At 41.1% G+C, this 27,180-nt stretch overlaps 1 protein-coding gene across 1 annotated transcript in view; it reads right to left on the reverse strand.

The window, feature by feature from the left end:
* APBA1 (amyloid beta precursor protein binding family A member 1) overlaps nt 1-27,180 on the reverse strand; it is a 226,311-nt gene that overhangs the window by 85,088 nt on the left and 114,043 nt on the right. The window contains exon 2 of the mRNA XM_061132342.1: nt 1,713-1,800. The gene's annotated coding sequence lies outside the window, so the exon portion shown is untranslated. The remainder of the gene's footprint in view (nt 1-1,712; nt 1,801-27,180) is intronic.

Genomic DNA, 27,180 nt, shown 5'->3' on the forward strand with positions numbered 1-27,180 from the left:
TAATCATAAAAACAGCTGTTATTGATCTCGTCTGAATCGCGGTCAATTAAAAAGTGATTGCAAATTTAAGCTCAAGCTGACAGCACATAGTTCATCATCTTCGAAGCACGTGTCGTAATTTGTAATTACGTGTCTCCTCGTTTCATTTGCTTACTGGCTTTCTCTCTTCCCCACCCCTCAGACCGACAGGCTTCTGAGCCTTTATGTTCCCCACCGCGCTTACTATTCAGGTTCTGTTTCTGATGCATATGAATAGAGAGTACTACCAAATTGAATGAGCCAATTGACACATTTTCCATCTGCTAAGGGATAAATCTCTCTAAATTAAACTAGGATCCTAGATACTTTAGAAACGATTTTTAAAATAAATTTCAAGGGAAAAAAGGACTTCCCTGGCGATCCCGTGGTTAGGACTCCGTGCTTCCACTGCAGGGGGAAAGGGTTCAATCCCTGGTGGGGGATCTAGGATTCCGCATGCTGCGGGCCCAGGGATTAGAGGTATTTCAAGGAGGAAAAAAAGCCTTGGGATGTTTTGAATCCATTGCTGTCAGTACAGATTTGCAGCCACTCAGGGAGGCTTCAGCCATCAATAGGTTCTCGTCCTGGCATTACTGGCTCTGTCACCTACCGTTAAGTGGTTTAATTTTCTGAACCTCCGTCATGAGACTGGACACATTTCCTGCAGCAGGATATTAACAGCTATTAACGCAGAGTAAAAAGGCTCCGTGCTCAAGTAAGTTTGGGAGATGCTGACTTAAGTTGACTTTCCTTGTGAATATGCAAGGGGAGGAAGATGCGGGATGCAGGGGTTACCCAACCTGTCTGACAGGGAAACACCTTTTTCCTAGAGGTCAGCGTTCTGACCTTAAAACACTGCACTTAAAACACTGACTAGGTAATTTCTAATATTCACTCCCCTCATACACCCTGGATCTAAAATTCTTTGATTCTGTAAGTTAGCATTATAGCTGATACTGGATAACATGCTAACTTCTTTAAAATACGGGTATGTCTCTTTCTCTATTTCCAGAGGGACTTGTGACTACAGAGATGGCTTTGGTTTCAACCACTCTCAAATTTGGTATTTTGGTATTCGGTAAATTTAGTATTTTGGTTTCTTCTTATCCAAAATAGCTTTATAGCATAATCTGCATACAGTGTATGGAAATAATTGCAGGGGATGTAAAGAACAAAAACAGGCAGGATCCCCATGATTTTAAGGCAGTTGTGGTAAATGGGTTCAATGTGTATAAACTTTCTATTGTATCCTTTCGGGGGGCTCATTTTACAAATGGACAAAACTGGGAAATGAACTCTTTAAGCAGAAAGCTCCAGGAGGACCAGGGACATCTAATGGACTCTCTAATATTAGGATGCATTATATTCTACTCAGCTCCTACCGAAACGATCGCAATTTCCTTCAAGCACTGTGATAGTCCCAGTAGTAAAGGAGGCCATTTTGGAGCTGCCAAGTTCATCTTCAAGCAGAAGTTACCATCTTTACCCCCTTCTTTGATGGATTCACCCCTGACTAACACTCACTAGAAAACAATTATGGTTTAGCAGAGATGATCAATCCTTACTGCTTTCCTTCTTGACAAGAACCCCACTTCAAACAAATTAGACCCAGTCTTCTTTGAAAAATTGTGGCTTCCTCTTATTTAACACCTGAGAACGGTGACTGTGGACAAGGTATAAGAAAGTTTTCTTACTATGTGTTTCTGTTCAGACCAGATGGATGGTTAATGCACATAACAGAAGAGGCAAATACTGGCGCTGACAGCCCCCAGGTTAGGTGGCCTCCAGTGGTACATGAAAGATACGAAACAAATATTCAATTCCATACAAGGCATGGACAAGAACAGTCTATCCAAGTTTCCTTTATAAGGACTCTCTGGAAAAGACAACAGATAAAAACCACACTCACGTTCAAATCTGAGTCGGCTGAGCACAAAGCAAGCATTCATAATGGAGGGATAGGAAACACGCCAGATGCTTCCCTGGGTACCACTGCCCTGCAGCGTGGCAGCTGTGTGTAGTCAGTCAGAGATGCAACGACCACCATCCAAAACACATGAGCAGGCCAGCAATTCAAAATAACCGTGTGCAGAACTGACCAAAACCCCATTTTCAGTGAAAATGGCACTTTCCTTTCTAGCCTGATGAAAATCTATTGATACATGTATCAAAAAGAGATTTTAGTTTATTCTGGGTTAAAATCATGTCTGACCAGGAAATAGTGCTGTCTTATAGAGCACTGATTGATCCACAGGCAATGCAATTTTTATGCATGTCTGTACACTAAGTCATGTAAAGAGAGTGACCAAAAAACAGTTCTTTGGGGGGAAATATGTTAAAATAAGCTAGTTTTGATACACTGAAGCTTTCCTTTCACTGGGTGTATGGTCCTTATACCCCTTCCCCAGCTTCAGTGGAATGTTCACGCACAGAGTAAACCATCCTGGTTTCAAGAATATAGTTTGGGTTACAGTGTTGGCAGTATGTTAATTAATAACAGGCATCAATTTGAGGGATTCCTTAGGACAAAGGCAACTACCAACTTTTAAAGATGGAGCTGACACTGGTGGTCAGGTCCATTGGTAGTACACAAGAGGACTGTTCCCTATACGTTGGCAACTTCGCTTATTTAAAAAACCTCACTCAAGCTGTTTTCTTTTTCTTTTTTTCTTTTTTGTTAAGAATCCTAGGTTATTGTGGGACTATATATTGGTACCACCTTTTTGATTAGAAATTTGGCAAGATGAATTAAAATCTTCAAAAGGTAATATACCTTTGCCCCAGTAATTCTACTTACAGAAATCTCAAAGGAAAAATGCAGATATGGACAAAGATGTTTGTCATGCTATTTGCTTAAAAGGCAAAGATAAACATTAAATATTAAGCACTAGCATTAAGTATCAATAAGTACACAGCTAATAAGCACTTTAGCATATTGCAATCCAGGAAGGTGTAGGGGGGATCTTCTGGCTGGGTAGCACCACCTGAAGTTCCCATGGCGCCCAATCTCTACCTGCCACAGCTGAACAAAACATGCCTCCTCATCCTCGTTCCCCATCCCAGCTCCCAAACCTGGCACCCCACCCCCACCCCCATATTTCCTATACAGGTGAAAGACACCACCAAGTCCCCAGTCCAGGAATTATTATTGACTTGTCTCTTCCCCTCACCTCCTTCCCCAAACGGATGACTGAGTCCATTGTCTTAGTAACTCTCCCATCATCCTCACTGCCGCTACATTGTCTTGGTCCCTCTCGCCTACAAAATTATTCCCTTAACTAATTTCTCAGTCTCCTCTGATCCATCCTCACCACTGCCAACCTGCTCATCTTTCTAAATACAAATCTGAATCCCATAACCCTATTTCTTAAACTCTTCAGTGACCCTCCCCTGTGTAGTAGATGGTGCTTAGTTAGTAGTAGTAGATAGCGCTTAGCTATCTACAAGACATTACTAGGCATTTTCCACATAATGACTTATTTAATTCTCCCACTAGCCTATGAAGAACGTACTCTCCTATTGTCTTTATAGAGATTATTGTCAGCTCTTTTAAAAATGAGGAAATGGAGGCAAGTGGTATTAGGTGTGGAGAAGGTGATGGCACTCCACTCCAGTACTCTTGCCTGGAAAACCCCATGGACGGAGGAGCCTGGTAGGCTGCAGTCCATGGGGTCGCTAAGAGTCGGACATGACTAAACGACTTCACTTTCACTTTTCACTTTCATGCACTGGAGAAGGAAATGGCAACCCCCTCCAGTGTTCTTGCCTGGAGAATCCCAGGGACGGGGGAGCCTGTGGGCTGCCGTCTATGGGGTCTCACAGAGTCGGACACCACTGAAGCGACTTGGCGCAGCAGCAGCACATATTCGGTGATTGCCCAGTCATGCACCTGGGAGAACTGCTGTCTGATCCATACTCTCTGGCTCTAGGCTCTGGGTGCTGGAGTCCTACTCCTGATGCTTCCTCAAACAAATGAAGCTACATCTCTCCTCCAGCCTCATCTTCATGCTTCATCTGTATCCTGCAGTCTAATACCCAGAGTCCTGACACTGGCCCTAACTGCCTTCCCTATCCTAGCATATTTTTTCATTTATAATTTTTTGCTGGTAATCTGTCTTATCTTCCCCAAAGCAAGTTCCTACCTAATGAGTGTCTATTATGTGCCAGCCTCCAGGCGATATTCTGGGCATAAAGGCAGAGCAGTGGCCAAGCTAGAAAGGTTGCTCTGTTCTTGGGAAGCCCCTATTCTAATGTATGGAGGTGAAGGGGAAGGAGAGGGGGAAGAGACAATGATTATGTTAATGAACAAATCAGATAACATCAAAGAACAAAAGTTCTTATGAAGAAAATGAAACAGGGTAATGGCAGAGAAACTGACTGAGGAGAGAGGGTTATATGGTGGCCAAAGGAAGTGGTTTTGGAGCTGAGGCCTGAATGATAAAGAAAGAGGCAAGTAAAGATCTGAGGGCAGGGCCTTGAGGTGAGAAAGGACTTGCTGTGTTCAAAGACAGAAATAATGTTTGTGACCTGAGTAAGAGATGATGTGGTAGGAGATGACAATGGAGAGATGGGAAGGGGCAGCAGGGCAGGGCCTGGCACATCACGGTAAAGTTATTTCAAGTGCACTGGCATGCTATTGGGCTTCTCTGCTGACTCAGATGGTAAAGAATCTGCCTGCAATGCAGGGTTTGACCTAGGTTCGATCCTTGTGTCAGGAAGATCCCCTGGAGAAGGGCATGGCTACCCACTCTAGTATTCTTGCCTGGAGAATTCCATGGACAGAGGAGCTTGGTGGGCTATAGTCCATGGGCATGGTACTGGGGACGGTTTTAGCAGGGGAATAATAAAATCTGATTAACCCTTCCCATCATCCTCACTGAACTCTAACTATCTAAATATCATAACACCTGTTGTTCTGAGTAGCAATTCTTTATAAATATGAAATCCTTGAGAAAAGTGCACAGGTCATTTATCTTTGATTCCCTAGTGCCAAGTACAGAGCAAACATAGTAGGTAGTCAATAAATTTTTAGTGATTAAAAAGAAAACAATTATCTTCCCACTTTTCAATATCAGGGACCTTTTGGACATTGGCATGCCCAGCCTTTTGAGAATTCATTTCTTCTTTCCATCTTGAATCTTTGCTGCCCTCATCCACCCCTGCAACCTTCTCTACCTTCTTTTGATGCTTTAAGTGCCCAAAGAACTCTAGTGATTCAACATTTGCCTGCATTTGAGGGCATTGATCTAGTAGCAGGCACTGTGCAAGGTGAGGGGGATGCAAGTTTCTAAACATGGTCCCAGCCTTCAAGGACAGACAAGCTTCAGTAATTGTAATACCTGGTGATGAATGCAAAGCAGAAACAGGTCCACGCTACAGAAGGAAGCTAGAGTTAAAACAACAACCACAGCATCACCTTTGTGAATCACGAAAGTGCTGCTGTTCTTACAGGTTCTGGATTTCACAGCTCGTAAGGTCCTAGGAACGAAGGCCTAGGTGATGACTGCCATTATCTAATCAGGGTCCTTGATTATGACTCACGTGCCTCCGGAGGCTGGGAGAGTAGAAGGGAGGAGTTACAGCTGGTTGATGAAAATCCCTCCCCTTCTACAAAAAGGCTGGATGACCTGGAAGACACAGGCAAGGCAGACCCCTCTGCAGGCACGACCATGTAACATGAAAATGAGGTGCTGTGGCATCTTGGCTGCCGGAGTCAGGGAATCCAGGTTGTAGTGAAGCACTGGTGGCTTTCTGGCTCCTGGTTCTGGAATGCTCTACAGCTGAGTTGGAAAAAGTGAATAAAGGGAGGGAATCCATTGCAGCGCACCATTTGGAAATAAAGCATTTCATGATGCAGCAGTTGAACTCAGGTGGCTCATAATGTTAGCTGAGGCTCATGTTGGTTTGGGATGAATAGAAGGGGAGGCTATAAATTACTTTGGTTGATCTGTCCTTAAGTAGTTGTTAAGGACACTTTCCAATAGACTGTCCCTTTTAACACATTCAGAAGTAGTTTTAGTAGTTCAGTAGTCAGGCTGAAGATAAAATGAAATGTAAACAGTAGCAAAAGGAATGACATAAGCTTGTTAATCTGGAGAGTGTTGTGTGTATGGGGGGAGGGTGGAGCAGTGATGCAGCCGTAGGGGAGACACACGAAGGTGGAGGCGAGAAGAGTGGGAGAAGAAGAAGAAAGTCTGCACTGGCCATTCTTTCCTCTGAAAAAGTTAGAATGAACAAAATGATTCCATTTATATAAGTTTTTATTCTTTTGCATGTATTTAAAGTATAAGAGTACAACTGCTTCTCATGGACTTAATGAATTTTGCTTGTCTTCCCCTGAGGGAGTTGGAAGGGAAGTCCTATATCTTGGGACTGCATGCATGCATGCATGCTCAGTTGCTCAGTCACATCTGATTTTTTGTGACCCTATGGACTCTAGCCTGTCAGGCTCCTCTGTCCATGGGATTCTCCAGGCAGCCTGTCCTAATCCACCTGCATATACTGTTCTAGTCAACACAACATCTGACATCAAGCCTTTGGAGGGGCTGTCGATGACACTGAGACTATTATTGATAATTTCCACGGAAACAGCTTGCCAAACAAGATTATGTCCTATATGTAGTGTACACACACACACACACACACACACACACACACACACAATTGGTATAGGTTGGGAGATTAATGGTTCTCATTCAAGGGGAAAAAAAAGATGAGAGAATAGGAATACCCAGGTATTCTTATCTACCTCCCCTACTGTACAAATGGGTTTCCCTTCCATGAGTGAAATCAATCATGAAACATCTACTATGGAATCCAAAGGACATCAAGAACCCCACTCAAATCATCAGCTTTTCTAAACAAAACACATCTATTTATAAGAGTAACATAAAAGACAGAAATATAAAAGACTAGAATTCATTAAAGTTTAATCTCCTTTGAATCATTCAGAAATTAAATTTAATGATATTGGGAGCTAAGATGGATATGGAATACACATTTCACCTTCCTAAAATCATTGTCAGTTTAAACAAGGTCACATGGTCAGAAAAAGCCTCCTCACACAGAGTTATCTTGCCTCAACAAACTATTATTTTGTTTTCTCTGATATCCTTGTGCCTGAAATTGTGAACTGTGGCTTGGCAGATAGTATTGGTAATGGCTTCAGAGTGAGCTGAGTACCAGATGTCAACCAGGGTGAGGTCTCTGTGGTTGGAACTCAGGGCTATATCCTTGACCCTGTGCAGCTTTGATGAAGACACAGGGGTTGGACATCTTCCATTTCTCTCTCCAGGTTCACTTTGCACCTTCCCTTCCCTACTCTGTTCCCTGCAAGGCTGGCCTTTTTGAGATGTGTCAACAGCTCCCTATTCCTCTGGCTTCTCTTTGGGTCTGGCCAATGGAAAGCTCTGGTGGATCTTCCTATTTCCTGATCTGCCATTCAGGGACTTGTGTTCTTTCTCTGTGGACAGACTGCTCCAATGTTGGCTGCCTCATCACCTTAGATACTTATTTTTTGGATTAGGAATGCCAATGACTTCTCTGGATAGCCACTCGTTGATCCCTTAGAGATAGTGCACTGCCTGTTGGATTACATGTCTGACCACACTGTAGCTGAATTTGCCTTCTAGCACCTGCCCAGCACAGGTCAGTGGGTCCTGGGCCTTTTCAACAAGCCGTGGTACACTCGATTATTGCATGTTTCAAGACTACTGCCATTGCTCAGAACACTCTGGCCACTCCTTTACAGGAACAACTTTTGAAGTTAATTTATGGGGTTTGAGGTTACCAGAAAATTGTTCTCAATATTCTATTCCAATATTTAGTCATATTGGCTTTTGACTTTAAAGGATTATCCCCCACCTTATGTACAAGAGTTGGTTATAAATGGTGCTTATTAGTTTTCAAATACCAAGTTTATCCCAATAGATCTTCCTGTCACTCACTATATTTAATGAGGTACTGTAGTGATTAATGGGCTTCCTAGATGGCACTAGCGGTAAAGAACCTGCCTGCCAATGCAGGAGACACAAGAGATGTGAGTTCGATCCATGGGTTGGGAAGATCCCCTGGAGGAGGGCATGGTAACCCTCGCCAGTACTCTTGCCTGGAGAATCCCATGGACAGAGAAGCTTGGAAAGCTACAGTCTATAAAATCATAGAGTCAGACAGGACTAAAGCAACTTAGCGGGCAGGCTTGCAGGTAGTGGTTAAGGAGACAGGTGTGCATAAAAGACTGCCTGAATATGCATTCTAGTTTCATCTTTCAACTTACTAGTTCTTTGACTTTGACTGACTTAATCACAGAAAATGCTCCCATTTTACCATTTCTAAAACCAATATGTGTGCTTAGTCACTCAGTCATGTCTGACTCTTTGTGACCCCATATATTGTAGCCCGCCAGGCTCCTCTGTCCCTGGGGATTCTCCAGGTAAGACTACTGGAGTGAGTTGCCATGTCCTCTTCCAGGGGATCTTCCCAACCCAGGGATCAAACCCAGGTCTCCTGCATGGCAGGTGGATTCTTTACCATCTGAGTCACCCAGGAAGCCCAGTATATGACTGAGTGTTAGTCACTCAGTTGTGTCTGACTCTTTGTGACCCTACAGACTGTAGCCCATCAGATTCCTCTGTCCATGGAATTCTCCAGGCAAGAATACTGGAGTGGTTTGCCATTCCCTTCTCTAGGGGATCTTCTCAACCCAAGGATTGAACCTGGGTCTCCTGCATTGTAGGCACATTCTTTACCATCTGAGCCACTCATGGTTATTGGGTGATACAAATTAATACGTATATAATACTTAGAACAATGTTTGATATGTTGTAAGGGTTATTTATTTTTTTTTGTAAGGGTTATTTAACATCCATTACTGCATTTTCTTACACACTATAGTCAGTATTGAGCAGACAATACAGCATTTTTAAAAAGCAAAGTAAGTTAATATAAATGTCTAGGGCACATGGTTTACTTACATTTATTAATATTATCCTTTCCTAAATAAGGCTATGTAGGGGTGGAAAACGTACAGTTAAGCTACCTTTAATCAATTTTGAAACAGGCTGGGTATAAATAAATCCATCAAATAATCACAAATGCTGTAATACATGTAGGCCAATATATGTGGTGTTTTACATGCTGCTGCTGCTGCTGCTGCTAAGTCACGTCAGTTGTGTCCGACTCTGTGCCACCCCATAGACAGCAGTCCACCAGGCTCCCGTCCCTGGGATTCTCCAGGCAAGAATACTGCAGTGGGGAGGAGGAAATGGCAACCCACTCCAGTATTCTTGCCTGGAAAAGTCCATGGACAGAGGAGCCTGGCGGATAGCAGTCCATGGGGTTACATGACTGAGCATGTGTGCACGAGGGTGGAGCGAGATGGGTTGGTAGCAATAAAGTGGTAGAACTAAAAAGAAAAAAAAAAAGAATACTGGAGTGGGTTGCCATTTCCTTCTCCAGTGCATGAAAGTGAAAAGTGAAAGTGAAGTTACTCAGTTGTGTCCAACTCTTCACGAGCCCATGGACTGCAGCCTACCAGGCTCCTCCGTCCATGGGATTTCCCAGGCAAGAGTACTGGAGTGGGATGCCATTGTCTTCTCCAGTGTTTTACATACTATATTTCTAACCCTCACAACAGCCTCAGTGGGAATTATTATCTCCAATTGCTAATTTTGAAGCAGAAGCTAAGATAGCTTAAATAACTTGTCCAAGGTCACTCAGAGCCAGAAGTGAAGGTAGATCCCTCTGGCTTTTTGCTGTTCTTCCTCTTACATTGCACTGCACTCATAAAGTGATGTGATTGATTTTTTTTAAACAAACATCTAAATTGGTGTAATCCCTTATGAAATAGTCACCTTGGCAGACTCTATACTTACATGTTCCAAGGGCACTGTCTTTGCTGAAAATACTTTAGCCACTCCTTTATTGGAACTTATTTCAAAGTTAATTTGAGGTATTTGATGCTACCAGCAAACTGTTTTCAATATTCTATAGTCATATCTAGTCACATCTGATGTTTGACCTCAGAGGGTGTCATCCAAATTTATCTTCCACTTTATTTACAAAATTTGGCTGTGAATGCTGTTTGATGTTCTCCAAACACAAATTCATCCCTAAAGAATGAAGATATGCGACAGCCAAGATTATTAAAAAGACTCTGTTTGGGCTCTGAAATCAACTCCAATAGAGGGCTTTAAATATTGTTTTGGCCTATGGCCACATTTTTCACATCTGCTTTTATCCTTGCAGAGTAAACAGAGGAACTGAGGCCATTTGAAGCAATACATTCTTGTGTGATGGCTACAAAATCAGGTTCATTATTTTCATCCACCTTGAAATCTGTATAATTGTGGTTAACACTAAACAGGCAGGAAAATTAATTCATTCACTTGGATGAATTTAGTCACTCCGACCTCAAAGCTCTGATCACAACCCAGCCTTTGATGAAAGAGAAACTTCTGAATGGATGCAGATTATCTGATTGTCTAGCTCTTTGTCTAACTCCGGGAGTTAGACAAATCACTCATTTATCATTTTGATTTCAATAAAAGGCATGAAATAAGCTTAAGACAATCATGCAAACTCAGAGGGAAAATCTTGTAAATTTTATAGAAAACTCAAGGGACATTGTCTGGAGATCAAAGCCGATTAAAAGTCTATCTGAATTTCTATGAAATGACCGTGGTATAAAATCAGACATGGCCACATAATCCATATTTACTGCGGGTTACACGAAATTGGCATTTTTCCCTCGTTATAATCCCTCTTTTTCATGCCCCATACATAACTTCCTTTCCTTACCCTCCACTTCTTTTACTATCTCTGTGGTACACGACATTCACTTCTGGGGTACTAATCACCAGTTACAATCAACTTGAACCATTTTCCTGGTGTTTCTTTTCTGTTATTATACAGAAAGCCATGGACACACCACACTTTCATGTTAAAGACAGTAAATCTCTAAAATCAGTTCAGCCATGTTAGTTTTCAGAGGCTCATTATTTCACCCCAGAAACGGGAAATACCAGGCTCAGGATGAATTGAACTGTTATTCATTAAAATATAGTCCTTCCTTTCAGACGATATCATCTCAAATTTACCACTACTATTACTTTTACAAATTATTTGGCTCATTAGGAAGTCAGTTAACTTGCTTCTCTCTATTCCCTCAAGTTTTCTGTAACTTCCTCTAACATTTTCCTTCCCCAAAATTAACGCCAGAATGTCAGCCACAGTCCTAATTATGAAGCTTCAAATTAAATTCTTGTCTCTGACGTTCTTTTTATTCACAAGAAGACAGCATCAGGTATGCTGGCCATTGTCCTCAGACATTTTTTCTGTTATGCCTCATACTTGATACGCAAGGGTTACAGTGGATGATTAAAAACAGCTGTATCCAGGAAGGATCGCTCCCTGACAATTCAGCTTCACAAAACCCAAAGAACAAAAATGCACTAAGCAACTATTAGGTGGCAACATTGGTGATGACTTGAATTTGAATTTGATGAGCCAGAAATCTCATATTGATTCAAAACCTCCCTGGACAATCAACTCTCTCAATTCTCTCAACTGAGTCACATTAGCACAAGTTAACAGGGAAAAAAAACCATAAAGTGGGGAAAGAAGAAAACCATTTTCTCTTAAAAATGATTCACGGATAATCTGGAAACTCTTAAGAGTTCCTTGGACATGCTGACTAGAATGTAAAGAGATAGAGTATCTAACGCTCGGAATTTCTAATTTACTGATTTCATTTAGGTCCCAAATATAGACCAGTGAAATTCAAACAGTTTTTTTAGGATCCAGAGACTTTTAGTCACCTCAAGAGAATTCATGAGTTTCTCCAAAAGGAATTATTTTTAATTTATTTTATTTAAAAATTGGGACTTCCCTGGTGGTCCAGTGGATAAGAATCTGCCTGCTAATGTAGTGGTCATGGGTTCAATCCCTGGTCCAGGAAGATCCCACATGCCACCGGGCAGCTAAGCCCATGCACCACAACCACTTTGCTCTAGACCCTGGGAGCTGCAACTACTAAGCCGGTGAATTGCAATTACTGAAGCCTGCACGCCGAGAGCCTGTGCTCATGAGAGAAGCCACTGCAATGAGAAGCCTGTGCACCAGAAAGCCTGAGCAGTAACAAGGATCCAGCACAACCAAAAATAAATAGATAAATAAATTTTTAAAATAATGTAGATTTTACTGAAGATTTCATAGGGAAGACTGAGGTGAGATTCTACACTGCACAGCACACCCATTACCCTTCCAAAACCTCATCGATTAATTTTCCCCACATCTTCCTTTTCTGTTGTTAGCTATAGGGCTTCCCTCTCTTGTAACTTGTCCCCTAACAGTCCTGAGTCTTTGTGGTTCCTATCCCTTTCCTCTGGATCATCACAGTTCAGTGGAAACATATTGCAAATCACATAGATAATTTAAAAAATTCCAGTAGTCACATTTGTTTTTAAAAAGGTAAAGAATGTACCATTAATTTTAATAATATATTTAATCTTTAAAATATATCCAAAATATTATTATCTCAACATATGTCCAATTAAACAATTATTACTGAGACAGTCTGCATTCTTTTTTCCCTAAGTCACCAAAATTCAATGTGAATTTTATACTTACACGCATCTCAATAGCCAAGTGTATCCACTATACTGTACAGAGCAATTCTAGATCTTCCCTTTAGGCTTCCTAAACTCTCTTCTTTTGTTGGAAAATCTGTGTTCAAGCTCTTCCAAAAGTATATAACACCACCCTGTTCAACAAATGAAAGACCTTCCAGTTATCAGAATTTTCCCTCCAAATAACAAGAGGTTATGAACATATAAATGAATGAGTGAAAAGCCTAATTGTTGTTGTAACCTGGAACCAAGTGTCCCATACCGTCTGGTTTTTGGTCTCTCAAAGGAACTGGTCCCACGTTCTTTCCTCCCCTGATTTTCACTGCTGTCCTTTAGTCTCAGACCTCCGTGTCCCTGAGGCCAGTGTCCCTGCTCCTCTCCTCTCTCCATCACGTCCAGCCTCACCCTCCCTTTCCCCTTCTGTCCTCACTGATAACCCTTAGGCTCTAGCCCCAGCTAACCCACAGCTCCCCGCTCTTCAGCACCCAGGGCTCCTGCTGCAGAGAATAACAGAAGCTGCTCAAAGATTCCTCAGACAGACAGCGAGGCTCTGGGAGAGCCAGGTAAGTAAGAACAGATGGAGCCCTTTTTGCTCACCTGGAGGACGAGTGGGAAGAGTAAAGAGAACCCCAGGGATCGGGGGACCAAATCAGAGGCAGTGCAGCACAGCAGTTAGAACACACCCGAAGTCACATCGCTAGGTTCAAGTTCAGGTCCAACACTCACTAGCTATGTGACCCTGGCCACATCACTTAACTTTATGTGCCTTAGTTTCCTCTTCTCTAAGTGGGTGTAATAATAGCACCTACCTCACAGGATTGCTGGCGATGTGTTAATGTAGCACCAAGAACAAGAATAAAAAATATACTTGTTGACCCACAGAATGTACAACACCAAAAGTGAGGCTTAAGGTGAACTGTGGACTTTGGGTGATAATGACGTGTCAATGTAGGTTCATCAATTGTAATAAATGTACTGCTCTGATGTGGGAGGTTGTTAGTGAGGGAGATTATGCATGTGTGTGAGAGAAGGTATATGGGAACTCTCTGTACTTCCCACTTAATTTTTCTGAGAACTTAAAACTGCTCTAAAAAATAAAGTGTGTGAAAAATTCCATTACTCAAATATTTATTAAATATGTATTTTAAATGTAATTTATATAAAATGTGTATAATTTATATGTATGTATAATTTCTATTGTACATGCTCAGTCATGTCCAACTCTTTGTGACCCCATGGACTGTAGACCGCCAGGCTCCTCTGTCCATGGAATTTTCCAGGCAAGAATACTGGAGTGGGTTGCCATTACCTGCTCCAGGGGATCTACCTGACCCAGGGATCAAACCCGTGTCTCTTGCATCTCCTGCATTGACAGGTGGATTCTTTACCGCTGCACCACCTGGGAGGGCATCTGGTCCCATCACTTCATAGGATATAGACGGGGAAAAAGTGGAAGCAGTGACAGGTTTTATTTTCTTGGGCTCCAAAATCACTGCAGATGGTGACTGTAGCCATGAAATTAAAAGATGCTTGCTCCTTGGAAGGAAAGATATGATAAACCTAGACAGCATATTAAAAAGCAGAGCCATCACTTTGCCAACAAAGGTCCATATAGTTAAGGCTATGGTTTTTCCAGTAGTCATGTACAGATACGAGGGTTGGACTATAAAGAAGGCTGAGCACTGAATAATTGCTACTTTCAAACTGTGGTGTTGGAGAAGACTCTTGAGAGTCCCTAGGACTGCAAGGAGATAAAACCAGTCAATCCTAAAGGAAATCAGTCCTAAATATTCATTGGAAGGACTGATTCTGAAGCTGAAGCTCCAATACTTTGCCCAGCTGCTGGGGAGAGCTGACTCATTGGAAAAGGACACTGATGCTGGGAAAGATTGAGGGCAGGAGGAGAAGGAGGCGGCAGAGGATGAGATGGTTAGATAGCATCATTGACTCAACAGACATGAATTTGAGCAAACTCCAGGAAACAGTTAAGGATAGAGGACATTGGCATGCTGTAGTCCATGGGGTCACAGAGTCAGACACGACTGAGTGACTGGACAAATAAAAAAAATTATATGTGTTTATTTGTATATGTAATTATATATGCATACATATTAAAATATACTTCATATTATATGTTATATATATTATATAAGTAAAAATATAGATGTATAATTATATATTATATGTGACATATATAAATAACATAAATATATAAAATATTTAAATATATCTAACATAAACATCATATTATCCTGACCCAGGGATCAAACCGGGGTCTCCTGTATTATAGGCAGATTTCTTACCATCTGAGCTATAATGAGTGGCTGCCATCATATTATATAGGAATATATAAATAAATACACATATATGTATATATATACATATTTTATTATTTAAAATATGCAAGCAAGGCTGCTCCATTTTAACGAACTACCCCACTATCCCTCACTAAGCTTAAGTGATATGGTTGGTCACAACTCTGCCACTGAGCTATCCGTGTCCCAAGTCTGAGGCCCAGTGACCCTGGGTGTGGGTAGCAGGAAACTGACTGGCACAGAGAATCACCTCCTGGCCACCTGGCTCAAAGACCACCCCGTGACGAGTGTAACTGCTATTTCCGGAGCCTCTACGAGCCAGTGTCCACACCCTGGGCTCTGGCTCAAAAACGCCTGCTCTGACCAACTGGTAGCACCCGGCTCACATCTGCTCTGTGACTTCCCGGTGCTCCGCTGTGACCAAGCCTCATTCCTCCAGCTTGCTCTCTGGTGAGCTGTCCTGCTCGCCCCCCTCACAGCCGCGCCTCTCAGCGCACAACAGCAGACCCATCACAGCCATCCGGTTCCGACTCAGGAAAATCACACCTGTGAGCAGGCAAGCTGTATACAGCCTATGATTTGCACTTAGAAATTCTTACCACCAGTCCTTATCTATAAAAGGGGTCAGTGAAGGGTAATTTGAAAGTACCTATCAATATTACCACTCTGAGGCATTTATGTATATATTCATATGCAAGTGTATGAAATGACTTATGTTCAACTCTATTTAAATTACTAAAGCATAATCTGTATTCACAAAAGGCTAGAAACAAAACAAATAAATTTTAGATAGAATGCTATAAAACAAAGGGTGGTTTTTATGTACAGATAATAGAAAGAACTCCCTGATATATTAAATTAAAGCACGGTCAAAACAGGGTCTAATGAATATTGTGCTATATGTAGAGGAGGGAAAAGAACATATATGCATGACAATCTCTAAAATGACAAAAAACCAACACAAGTACTTATTTCTTTTGGGAGGTGGGAGGATGAAGAACGAGAACTGGGCAAATGGGGGGATTTTCATGACATGCCTTTCTATACTTTATAATGTTTGAACCATGAAATTATTAAATCTGTAATGAAAATAATACCTGCCCTGCTTACCCTATAGGGATGGTGAGGCTTTATGAGCTGTAAAGTGCCTGGAAAAATTGATCACCCTGACTTGTTGAGGAGGGTTTGTGGTGGGACTAATGAGCTGAATCCCCATAAAAACCTTTCTTTTCTGGAATCAACCCACTCCAGTATTCTTGCCTGCAGAGTTCCATGGACAGAGGGGCCTGGTGGGCCACAGTCCATGAGGTTGCAAAGAGTCGGACACGACTGTAGTGACTTAGCATGACGCATGCACTGATGGAGATTTCTCAGCATGAGTCTGCTTCCTTGCTACCACACTGATTCTCAACCTTGTTTTCCTCTGAGCCTCACTATTCACGAGTGAAGTCTCTGTGATGGGTTGCAGGGGTGGGTGTGGCGAAGAAGACTTTAAGAGTTGCCATACTTCCAGTCCAGACTGTGGTCACTCTGTCTGCACTCCAGAAACTCAGTATTATCAGTTCACTGGTGGAGAGAATTATAAAGGAATAAACAGTAAGAACAGACAGGATTGGCAAAACCCAAGTCCCTTATTTTACAGATAAGGACACCAAGGAGTGGAGAGATTACTTGACCAGTTCAAAGTCACACCCGTGTTAATGAAGCTGTTAATGAAGCTGCCGCTAGGGGGCAGCATATTGCCCAGTCTCTCCTTTCACTGTTCAGTCGCCAAGCCAAGTCTGAGTTATTATGACCCCATGAACTGCAGCACTGTACCATTATGTTAATAACACTGATGTATTAATTTACAAAGAGGACATACTCTCCAGTTAAAAGATACAGATCTACTAAGTTAAGGGAAATGATTATAGAAACGTGCTTGGTTATATGATATCAGAGTAGAGGAGAGGAATTAAAAATTTTCAAACAACTCAGAGCAAATCTGATCAACACACCAGCCTTCCTATCTGCAGGGCCCTTGATTCTGCAGGGTCCAGAATCCACATGCCCTTCTGAGGAGGTGCAAGGGGTACATGCCATTTATACTTAGCTATGAGGATATAGAGTGTGGCTGAAATGTTTTGTTTCTGCTTCCCACCAAAACTTGGAGTTCATCCTCCACGATGTAGAACGGTCACCAAGAACTAGATTTACAAGCCCTCCTGACATCTAGATGGGGCCATGACTGGTTCTCCCCAAGGGAATGAAAGTGGAAGTGAGGATGTCATTTCTGGCCAGGTCATTTAGGAAGCGGGTTTGCCTTTTCCATGCTGTCCTTCCCCATCCCTGGATACATGCAGAAGAGTCTGAGGCCTGGAGGATATCAGAATCATAAGAAGGAAGCAGCCTGGATCCCTGAATTGACCACATGGAGGAAAACTGCCTACAGACCAAAAATAACCTGCACTGGACTGCAACGGTTAGTAAATTAACTTTTAACGTGTTACAACAGTAAAATTTGGGAGTTGGTTTCTATTATTCTAATCAAGCCATGCACAGGTCCATTTCAGAGAGGCCTCAAAAAAAGTTATTGCCTCTCAGCTTTAAAAAAGAATCATTGATTAGCCTCCAACTAATAAAAAAAAAAAAAGAATCATTGAGTAACCGGAGGAAAACTATCCTGTTACTATTTTTAGTTCTTCTACAGGTTACCTCCTTAGCTCTACATAATATTAATATGTATCACAATTCACTGACTTAATTTAGGCACTATCTATTGACTTCTTGGCATGAAAGATGATGAAAAATGAGAATTCAGTTCACTTAATCTCCTTTTCCTTTAGCCTCCCAATGTTTAATAATTATATTTTATTGGTTACATTTATAATTGTAAATACTTTTTTTAAAAAAAGAAGAGTATTTTTAGAGTAGTTTTAGCTTTATAAGAAAATTGAGAGGGAGGTACAGAGATTTACCATTTACCCCCTGCCCCCACACATGCACAGCCTCCCATATTATCTACATCACTAACCAGAAGGGCAAATTTCTTGTATTTTTTAATTTTTCCTTCAAGTGGGTTTCCCAGGTGGCTCAGTGGTAAAGAATCCACCTTCCAATGCAGGAGACATGGGTTTGATTCCTGAATCAGGAAGATCCCCTGGAGAAGGAAATGACAACCCACTCCAGTATACTTGCCTGGAAAATTCCAAGGACAGAGAAGCCTGGCAAGCTACAGTCTATGGGGTTGCAAAAGAGTCAGACATGACTGAGCATGTATGCATGCACGCATTTTGCCTTAAAGTGCTTTGATTCTGCCCTTACACTCGACTGATCATTAGGGATAGAATTATAAGTTCATAATAATTTTTTTTTCTTACCCTGAAGTCATGATCTTGTGTGTTCTAGCCTGTCCATGAGCATATGAATCACCTGGGGGTCTTCTTAAAATGCAGATCCTGACTGCTGGGTCTGGGATGGGCCTGAGACCTGCATTTCTAGTAAGCCCCCAGGTGGTGATCTCGCTGCTGGTCTGAGGCCCTTGTTCAAATAGTGAGTTTCCAGCATTTAATGCTGAGGTGTAACTGACATATGACATTGTATAAGTTTAAGGTGTGCAGCATGTTGATTTGTTACACTTATATATATTGCAAGATGATTACCACTATAGTATCAGCTAACGCTTCCAGTATCATGTATGGATGTGAGTAGATCATAAAGGCTGTGTTGAAGAATTGAAACTGGTGTCCGAGAAGACTCTTGAGAGTCCCTTGGACTGCAAAGAGATCAAACCAGGTTTCTTAGGAGAAACAACAATTATATATATATATATATGTATATGTATATGTATGTATATATGGGTATACATAAATATGGATATATATTATATATATGGATATATATAAATACATATCTATATATATAGAGAGATACATATAGGTCTTTATCTATCTATACCACATTTTCTTTATCCATTCATCATCTGATGGACATGTAACTTTTTTCCATATCTTGGCAATTGTGAATAATGCTGCAATGAACATGGGAGTGCAGAGATCTCTCCAAGATATTTCTCTTTTCTCCACTAACTTCATCTCTTTCTCTTTTTTGCTTCACTTATTTTCCCCAAGGTTTTCTACCAGATTTCTGGACAGCCCCATCTTTAATCTCTAAAAGCTCCTTCTTTTTCTATTATCTGATTTCATGCCATTTCAAAATGGATATTATAAATTCTTGGATCACTCTGAACATACTAATGGAGCTGTTTGAAGTTTCCTGGATTGTCTTTGCTTCCTCTGGGGGTCCATTTTTCTGTTTATCTTAGCCCTTTCTCTTTCATGCTGCTATTTTTTTCCCCTATGTATTTGATGGTTCCTGTCTGTTCATACTTAAGAATAAAGGATAAAGTAGATGGTGTGAATTTTGCTTGATGCCACACGAGATTGTTTCCCCTAATTTACTCTGTTTAATAATTAGGTCAACATATATGTCATTTATATAACCATTTTCTTATTAATGATTATTAGATTACTTCCATATTTTTCTTATACAGTGTCTTAATAAACATCCTCATAGATATATATCCATATGGACTGCTACAGTTATTTCTAAGAAAAATATTCCTAAAAGTGAGAATGCTACTTGAAAGTAGCATTCTAAAACAATTTTTACTATGGAAAATGTAAAACACATAGAAAGCTAGAGAGAATAGTGTAACTATTCTCTTAATTTGATTGAGAAGATGTAAAAACTTGCAGATATGAAAAAGGACACTTTTGATGCTTCCATACCTCTACCCACTGTGCCCTCCTCTTGGATTATGTTGAAGAAAATGGAAGAGACCAAATCACATCATTCAAATGTGAAAGTGAAGTCGCTTAGTCGTGTCCGACTCTTTGTGACCCTGTGGACTGTAGCCTACCAGACTCCTCCATCCAATGGGATTCTTCAGGCAAGAATACTGGAGTGGGTTGCCATTCCCATCTCCAGGGGATCTACCTGAACCAGGGATCGAACCCGAGTTTCCTGAATTGCAGGCAGACGCTTTACCCTCTGAGCCACCAGGGAAGCCCATTCAAACGTATACATGTCCAATTAATAGAAACTGCTGTAACCAAGCAGGACCCATGGGGCCTTCCAGTGATAGACACCCTGCCCCTCACCCTCATCCTGCTTCTTGTTTGTAGAAAAACCCTAGCCTCCTAGGCTTTCCCTAAAGTCCAAAGAATAAACTTAATGAGAGGAGTGAGAAAATGCAGAAACAAAGGCAAACAGTCAAGCAAGACAAAATAATAATAGTTTGGCCATTAAACAAAGTCAAGTAACTTTAGTTCCCCCTCAAAGGTTGTAGACTGTAGTCTGAGCCATGCCCTTTGAGCTGTTTTGCAGATACTGAAACCCCTACCGGGTGGAAGATGCTAACTGTGCGCTGACCACAAGCATGTAGACCCCAGACTGACTGGAACCAGGAGGCTGATGATATTGACTTCTGGCCACCTCACCAATGACCAATCAGAAGAACGTCCATGAGCTGATCACATACTTTGCAACTCTTTGCCTCACCTTGTCTTTAAAAGCCTTACTCTGAAAGTCTTCGAGAAGCTCAGGACTTTTGAGCTTCTTGTTTGGCACCTGCAATAAATGCTGGATTTCCCGTCACCACAATCCAGTATCAGTAGATTGGCTTTACTGTGCTCGGGCGAGCAGACACAAGTTAGGTGTGATAACAGTGCTAGGTGTTTCCCCCCTAAAGTTTAGTTATTCCCTTCCAACTCCAAGCAATCTCAATCTTCCCATGTGCGGTCATGGATATATGTATTCTTTTCTTTCTGGGAAGAGGGGCATACAGGAATCAATAAACATTCTTCTATTTTCAGGTTATGAGCCAGCAAAGAGATATAGGAGGCACACAAATAGAGATTTTAAAACATCATCTGAAAAGCTGGATTGGATGATTTGTCTGTATAGTTTCAGCCAAATTGTCTTACACTTCACCCCTGCATTAAATAAATGTACGCCACCACGTCACTGGGATATAAGTCAAACACAGGTGTCCCTCACAAGTGCTATGCCTGTCTGGGGAAGCTTAGCAAATGGTTGGAGCACATCAGAATACACACACACTGCAGGCAGGCAGAGCTGGAAAAGAGACAGAGATGGCACCAATCCAACACAGCTTCCTTTCTCAAATTCATGACACAGTCCTCCTCTTCTAGGCAGAAGGGAATGGGGGCCAAGGAGAGGGGCCACCAGTGTTATTCCACAATGGATCTTGAGACAGAGAAATACTGTTCCCTCAACAGATGTTGAAAGCCAGACATCCTGGAGTGTGAAGTCAAGTGGGCCTTAGGAAGCATTACTATGAGCAAAGCTAGTGGAGGTGATGGAATTTCAGCTGAGCTATTTCAAATCCTAAAAGATGATGCTGTGAAAGTGCTGCACTCTATCTGTCAGTAAATTTGGAAAACTCAGCAGTGGTCACAGGACTGGAAAAGGTCAGTTTTCATTCTAATCCCAAAGTAAGGCAATGCCAAAGAATGTTCAAATTACTATATAATTGCACTCATTTCATGTGCTAGCAAGATTATGTTCAAAATCCTTTAAGCTAGGCTTCAGCAGTACATGAACCAAGAACTTCTAGATGTACAAGCTGGATTTAGAAAAGACAGCGGAACTAGAGATGAAATTGCCAACATCCACCAGATGATAGAAAATGCAAGGGATTCCCCAAAAATATTTACTTATGCTTCACTGACTATGCTAAAGCCATTGTGTGGATCACAACAAACTGTGGAAAATACTGAAAGAGATGGGAATACCAGACCACCTTACCTGTCTCCTGAGAAACCTGTATGGAGGACAAGTAGCAACAGTTAGAACCAGACATGGAACAACAGACTGGTTCAAAATTGGGAAAGGAGGACGTCAAGGCTGTATATTGTCACCTTGCTTATTTAACTTAATGCAGAGTACATCATGGGAAATGGCAGGCTGGATGACTCACAAGCTGGAATCAAGACTTCTGGGAAAAATATCAACAACCTCAGACATGCAGATGACACCACCCTTATGGCAGAAAGTGAAGAGGAACTAAAGAGCCTCTTGATGAATGTGAAAGAGAAGAATGAAGAACTTGGCTTAAAATTCAGTATTCAAAAAACTAAGATCATGGCATCCGGTCCCATCATTTCATAGCAAATAGACGGGGGGAAAGTGGAAGCAGTGACAAATGTTCTCTTCTTGGGCTCCAAAATCACTGCAGATGGTTACTGCAGCCATGAAATTAAAAGGCACTTGCAACTTGGAAGAAAAGCTATGACAAATCTAGACAGCGCATTAAAAGCAGAGACATCACTTTATACAGCCAACAAACGTCCATATAGTCAAAGCTATGGTTTTCCCAATAGTCATGTATGGATGGGAGAGTTGACAATAAAGAAGGCTGAGCACTGAATTAATGTTTTCCAATTGTGGTGCTGGAGCAGACCCTTGAGACGGCAAGGAGATCAAAGCAGTCAATCTTAAAGGAAATTAGTCCTGAATATTCACTGGAAGGACTGATGCTGAAGCTGAAGCTTCAATACTTTGGCCACCTGATGTGAAGAGCTGATTCACTGGAAAGGATCCTGAAGCTGAGAGAGACTGAGGGCTAGAGGAGAAGGGGGCAATAGAGGATGAGATGGTTGGATGGCATCACTGACTCAATGGACATGAGTTTGAGCAAACTCCGAGAGATGGTGAAGGAGAGAGGAGACTGGCATGCTGAAGCTCATGGGGTTGTAAAGAGTTGGACACGACTTAGTGACAACAACAAAACAACAACAGTTGTTATCAATATATTTCACTTTTGCCAATCTGATATGTCCTGTTTTACCTTGAGTTTCCCTCACCACTAACAAAGTGGCCTCTTTTCCACAGGCTTATTGGCCATTGCATTTTCTTTTCTGTGAACTGCCTGCTTTTCTATCAAGTCCTTTTCTTACCCACTTGGAAGAGGATTTTTAAAAGAGTGAAGAATATTAACCTTTTGACTGTCATACTGTTGCAAGTATCGTCTCCCAATGTTTTATTTGTCTTTTGACTGGGTTTATAGTTTCTCTTCCTATAGGGAAACAAAATTTTTATTTAGTGGTGCCACTCAGCAGAGATAAGGGCTGCTTGGTTGTGATGAAATACAACAGAATTTCGGCATTCCAGATATACTGAAAATACTGTAAAAGCCCACTGAAAAAGTATGAAGCCCCCTTCTCCTTTTTCACTGATGCAGTAAAAAGACAAGCTATAATAGTTTTTACCTTTTTTTTCCTCGCTTGCCAAGGGTAATCTCATTAAAATATTCTAGTAGTTCCCCAGCTATCTATACGTTATCTGGCCACTTACATGGGCAGAAAATTGTAAAATCAATTTAAACAGTTTGGGAAGTGAATGAGGTCACTTCAAAATGATTTTAATCTGCCGCACTAATTGCACCTAAAGTGTCTGCACACATTTCTCCCAATTTAAAATTCTAATTAAGGGTTGACATCTTTAAAACATCTTGGTGATGCACCCTGGAAGGGGTGGGAAATTTGTGCTGATTTTCCCTTCCTTATCTGTAGGTGAAAGGATTTGCTTATATCCCAAATCCATGGAATTTAAGGATAAGAAAGGCTCTTAGAGCTTTCCTGGGCCAACCTCATTTGTTTAAGAAACAATGAGAAGAAGAGCTAAAACGCCTGTTCCTCCTGCCTCTAGGAGCCATCCCTACCTCTCTTTCTAATTCCCTAGTCTGGGTCAGGAGTCTGATATTCATCTCTGTAACCCTCATACCTTACACTGTAATGAAAATCTGGAAAAAAAGGAGAAAAGTTTGATAGCATGTTTCCAAAAGAAAGGTAAATACACTATAGAAAAGCAATTTATCTATAAACATGCTCTTTTATTTTTTTAGTTCCAAATCAGAGAATGTTGCTTGAGAAAGATGATCACACATCTCTGCTCTTTGGGATAATCCCAGTTGATATCCTTTTTTTTTTTTTTAAACAGAAGAATTTTACCTTTGTAAAAATAATCTTAGTTTTGAAAATAGTTTAAAAATACAGCTATCTATAATAAAACTGATTAATACCTAGACCCAAAAATTACATAATTAACAAATAATAGACTTTACTTTTTTAGAGTTTTAGCTTCCCAACAAAATTGAGCAGAAAGTATATAGAGTTCCTACATATCTCCCTCCTACTCATCTGCCTCAGCCTAATATCTCCCACTAGTGTGGAATATTTGTTACAACCAATGAAATCTAGTGAGATGTTATTATTATCCAATGTGCATAGTTAATATTAGGGTTTATTTTTTGTGTTGTTCACACTATGTGTTTCGATAAATGTATAATGACATCCACCATTATAGTATCAAACAGAATAGTTTCACTGCCCTAAAAATCCCCTGTATCCCACCTCTCATCTTTTCCTTTCCCTTAACCCCTGGCAACCACCGATCTTTTTATTGTCTCCATAGTTTTACCTTTTCCATAATATTATACAATTGGAAACATTCAATAAGTAACCTTCACAGATTGGCTTCTTTCACTTAAGCAATATACATTTAAGGTTCTTCCATATCTTTTCATGGTTTGATAGCTCATTTCTTTCTAATGCTGAATATTCCATTGTCTGGATATATCACAGTTTCTCTATCTATTCACTGGCTGAAGGACACCTTGGTTGATTCTAAGTTTGGGCAATTATGAATAAAGCTGCCATAAAAATCCACGTTCATGTTTTTGTGGACATAAGTTTTAGACTCCTTTGAGTAAATACCAAGGAGCATGATTGTTGGATCATATATACAGTAAGAGTGTGTTTAGTTTCAACAAGACACTGCTAAATTGTCTTCCAAGAAAATCTATATAATTTTAATTATGCTTAGCGCCTCCTTTTATTCCCAAGTGTCCAGATTTTATCCAATTTAAATTGAATGGTCATTTCTATTTAAGACAGATAATCTCTCTTGAATTATAGAAAAATAGTATTTCACCCAACTCTAGGATCTCTATATAGCTGTATTTTTTTGAGCCAAGTCAAAATGAATTCCAAGTAGCTATTAATCCGTGGACGACTGGGGAGAAGAGAGAGGGCAAGTGAGCGGGCTCTCATTTCCCTTGCAGGGAAAATCAGCACAACGAGGTTAAGAGGCTTTCGCAGCCCCAGCCGGCTGGCGGCAGCGCAGGAGTGCAATCAGGATCTCTGCAAACTCCATTAAGCGCGCCGTCGTCTCTAGACCAAAATCTCCTTTTATTGTCCAATTAGTTAGGGTTCCTTAGTTTCTAAGGATGGCACTCGATGGATTTAAAATCGAAGTGTGGCCGCCCTGAAAGGGGTAGCAGCTGCTAATTGGAGGGAGGCCCCTGACAGGTCTCGGAGCCTAGACTGCGGGCTGCGCTGGGACTGCCCCACCTGGCCGGTCCTCCACCGTCCATGCCGTGCCCGGGCTCCTCACTGATGTGTTGGTGCAAAGAGGTCTGGAAACCACTAGCAAGTGGAGAATCATGAGGCTGAAGAAGTACCTGCCGTTGTACCCCACTGCCTTTCCAGACGGCCCCATTGATCTGGCTACTGGGCTGACAGAAGTAGCCCCAGGAAGATCCCCTGGCTATGTTAACACCCCAAGTGCACAGCGCCTCCAGGCCAATCAGAAGCACCCAGATGGTAGTTCCTGTGTTCCAGGAACTCTCCTATGCACTTAAATATTATTTAACCATCATAGCAACTCAATGAAAGAGTTACTGTTCATCTTCATTTAAAAGAGAGGAAACCAAGGAACAGACAGGTCAAGTAACTTTTCCAGGGTCTCAAAGTAAGTAAGCAGTGGGGCTGGGATTTCAACGTGCACAATCTGGTTTGTTCCAGGATCCTGTCTTAATGATGAAGCTGTGAATCTCTTCAATGTTCCAGCAATGTCTGAATCTCCCCCAGTTAACCTAATGGGTTAATTGGATCTCTCTCTGTCAACATTTCTTCCATTCAAGGGAGTATTTTACAAACAGTAAAAACACATCTGGATCCAAATAATCTGACAGAAATTGCAGGCTTCTCAAATTCAACTTCCTTCCTTATAAAAGAGGGGTAGATATGGTATTGACATTTGTTGCAAAAATAAGATGAAAACATGCTTATAAAGTATGGAATTCTTGTATCAAGAAACTGCCACAGTAATTCTAGCTTCTACTATTATTTTATTATTACTGTTATTTTTAGGCTGAAATGGGAACTTTTCCTTTGCAATATCTAGTAAGAGAGTTTCTAATAAAATGCTGCAAATAGTACTTTCAGTATTTAAGGTACCTTTAAGGGACATTTTAAAACACTTCAAAAGCATTTGCTCCTGTGTCAACAATCACCATGCAATTACATGCTGGGCTTAAATATTGCTCATGGCACATTACAAAGTTCCTCTCTTATTAACCCTTTTGTTGGCCAAGTTCCTGTCACTAAACAGAGTTGAAAGTAACACAAAGTCAATTTAAACATTCCTTATTAATCAGAATGGACTTTCTACCGATGTACTATATCATGGATATGAAGCACTTCTGTCCAGTAAGGTGGTTATAGACAAATTCATGACAATACAAGAAAATAAAGGAAGGACGAATAAAATAAAATTCACGTGTCAAGCTTCCTGTAAATAAGCTGTGATCATCACAGCCAACACTTACAATTATGTACATGGTCTCTCAGTCCATACCTAACCTTATACACAGTGGTCTTCAACTATTTTCCCTAAAAGGGACTTTCATACAAGAGCCTTACTACCAGTGTCCACTGATTGAAAAAGATACAGGAAGACCGAAAGACAGGATGACTTCACTAACACATGTAAAAGAATTTAAATTGTTTTAATTATAAGGGCATCTACACACAATTAAAAACCACCTACAACTATATGCTCAGGTTCCAAGGAATGACCCATTAATAAATATGAGACTCTACACTCCCACCTGCATTCCCCACCCAGGGTCGTGGCCCACTGGTTGGAAACCAATGTTTTGTTCTTCAGTCAAACTAGAAGACAGCTTATGACAACCCTACCTTTCTAGAACTGCTTTTACATCATCCACATGTTCCTAGGGGTTAGCCATTGTTAGTCTCATTAACTCCATGGGAACTTAGTCAAGTGACCAGGGGTGAGTCCCTTACCCACGACAAGTTAGAGTTCTTTCGGCAGAAACTCAGAAGTGGGACCAAGAGTTTTCAGTTCTCCTC

This window comes from Dama dama, chromosome 29 (assembly GCF_033118175.1).
Source record: "Dama dama isolate Ldn47 chromosome 29, ASM3311817v1, whole genome shotgun sequence".
In the NCBI taxonomy this organism is placed as follows: domain Eukaryota; kingdom Metazoa; phylum Chordata; class Mammalia; order Artiodactyla; family Cervidae; genus Dama; species Dama dama.